Below are 2,811 nucleotides of genomic sequence, written 5' to 3'. Positions count from 1 at the left end.
TATTTAAAATTCAGGGAATGGTATAAGCAGGTGAGGTCTGAAAGGTCTAGTAATTAACTTATGATAGATTAAGGGCTTGAGTGGGTTATCCTGTTTCTACTAGTGTTCCAGAGGGATGTTCAGGCTAGATAATTTTCCCACTATGTACTTCAGTAAAATCATTGATCAAGTTTGGTTATTTGAATTGGCTAAAGTAACAAATACTAATTTTAAAGTGAAGTAAATTGTTCTCTTAAAGACAAAGAAGTAAAAATAGGTTTTGCTAGGGAGTGGAAAGTATAAAATTGTCGGTGGAAATCATCTTTATCTTATTTTCTTGTCTGTATTTTCACTTGTGCTGAAAGATATCATTTCAGGTATGAATTCAGGTAATCTAGCCTATAGAGATAGAGTTTTAGTAATTTTAAATTGTTCTTTCTTCACAATTGTATGACTAGACTTAGAGTCCTAAAGAAAACTAAGCATAGAGAGAGAATCCTTTGGTCATTTGCTTTGAAGAAGGTGCAGCATATAGAACTCCTGTGCCGTGGCTGAAAGGAACAGAAAAGATGCAGACTAGTTTTGACTTTGATTTTAAATTTTGATTTGTTAGATAGATTTCCATGACATCAATCAAATCAAAATCTTAAGTCAGTAGACAGATCTACACTAATGTAGATTTTGTTGTATGCACTTGCTTTTCTATAGAATATGAAAGTAGCATTTTCTTGTTTTAGTGGCATATGTATAGTACATATGTATTGTACTTTTTTATCAGCTTTCATATAAACCTGGAATAAGGCGATGTAAATGTTATTTCTCTTTTGTATATGAGTCTGAGTGAGGCTTAATGGCAACAAGTATATAGTCTATCTTTAAAGATAATCTGATTTCATTTTTCTCTAGACAAAGTTAGTTGTATTAAGGGCAAATCTGAAACAAACATTCTCTCAAAGCTTTAGTCCTGTACTGTCTACTTCTATAGTGACTCTGTCTGTTTTTATTCCCAATCAAGTGTTACCATTCCATAGGCTCAAGAGACTACCATGTTTCTATTTTAAAGAATGTTCTTCATTATATATATAGTTTTTGCTAATAACATCATCTATCTTCCTTATATATGAATATGGTTTATTCCTTGGGGGAAAACCTTGCTCAATTTAAAGAAAGTCCAGAGTGTTTTTTAATTGGAATCTTTTCAAGTATGCTATAGACAGTTTGTTGAACCTTATAGAATTTTGTTTATGCTTCATTCTAAACTATATGTTTATTTGATATAAGGTGGTATGTTAATTTTTCACCAGGAAATCAAAAGTGATTGCATTTAAGAAATTTGTTTAACTTGAATATTCCTAGTCTCAAGGACATTTGGGGAATAATTTTCCAAAAGATCAACTTTTTCTGTAAAAGTAATGTTTTGTTTCAAATAAGAAGACCAGGAAGTTTTCTTGAAATATAGTGTGATTACAGTATAAATCAAAGAACCAGCCAGTCTGCAGGTCAGAGCCATTTTCTATATTGTTAAGACCTAACAATTTGATACCATTCTGTCTGTCTTAAGTGGTTGTAAGTGAATGAATGCGATTTGTGAAGGCAAGTAAATGACAGTAGTCCATAGCTTTCTTACATGGATTGAGACCTTTTCATTTCCATTTCTGAATCATTGCATCACTTTTCTACTTGGTCTTACATAATGAACAGGAAGGGGAGAAATAGAATTATGTAAAGCATCAGCAACAGTTGCATTAATCAGTTTTTGTGGGTCTTGGATATGATACTGTAAATATAGAAATTATGTGAGGATTTCTTTATAGTCTTCTGATCTTAGTACACTTGGATTTCATTGCCAGCTTTGCACTAGTTTAGTAAATTCAGGACAAATAAGCTTTCAATCAAATAGCATTGATATTACGAGACAAAACTCTGATTATTAGCAAGTACAAAGTATATATTTTTATTACATTATTTCCTGGTAGATGTAGGTTCTTGTATTGAGAAATATGTAGTTTCATTTTCAAAACTAGGTAGATTTTTTTTTTTATATATACAAGGTTATATGTCAGAAATTTTGAACTGCCGTATCTTTGTATCATTTGCTGTTTAAATAACTAAATCAGAGCATAAAACTAAAGCTAATAGTAGTATGTCATGCGGTATAACTAGAAGTAAATAAACTTTTATCTGCAGGTGTTTATATGGTTTGCATAGGAAGTCAAAAATATATATACTGATAGCTTTTTTCTTACAGTCATTATCTGTTCCCACTAATATTTAACTTTGCCTTCCCAGTCTGATTACTTACAGGCAACACTCTTTGCTGACAAGGTAAAAATAAATTTAGCAAATCACAGCTTTGGCCATTTATTCCAGTGCCAAGGATTCACTAGTAACTAGTGTCACTTTGCTTGATGTATACATACGTGAATGTGCAAAGTTGCATCATATGATTTGTTTATGTTTATGCCTTTTGTATTTTTTTATTATGTCTCTTGTATAAAGACTACATCTTACAGGCAGTACAGCCATTTATGTAAATACATATCTTAATCAATGTTTAAGTTATTCTTTAAACTTTCTTTTGAAAATGTAAGTAGCCAAACAATCTCTGCCTTTAATATTGCTGTATGACAGTAACCAGACTGTGAATATTTCTTAAATGAACACACAAAAACTCAATGGATAATATTTCTTTAAAAGCTTGTATTAGATTGCACTAACGCATGTACTAGTAGATACCCTTATTATCATGAGCTAAAAGTTTCAGCTCAGCAGATATATATTCATAATGTATTTGTTTTTAAAATTCTGTCATGCATGTTCCACAATGGGACT

At 31.1% G+C, this 2,811-nt stretch overlaps 1 protein-coding gene across 1 annotated transcript in view; it reads left to right on the top strand.

The window, feature by feature from the left end:
• The window catches only part of LOC119585838 (Bardet-Biedl syndrome 7 protein homolog), a 21,175-nt gene that overhangs the window by 6,350 nt on the left and 12,014 nt on the right, over positions 1–2,811 (top strand). The gene's annotated exons all lie outside the window — the stretch shown is intronic.

Source organism: Penaeus monodon, chromosome 20 (assembly GCF_015228065.2).
Source record: "Penaeus monodon isolate SGIC_2016 chromosome 20, NSTDA_Pmon_1, whole genome shotgun sequence".
Classification (NCBI taxonomy): domain Eukaryota; kingdom Metazoa; phylum Arthropoda; class Malacostraca; order Decapoda; family Penaeidae; genus Penaeus; species Penaeus monodon.
This window is presented reverse-complemented; position numbering and strand designations above follow the sequence as displayed.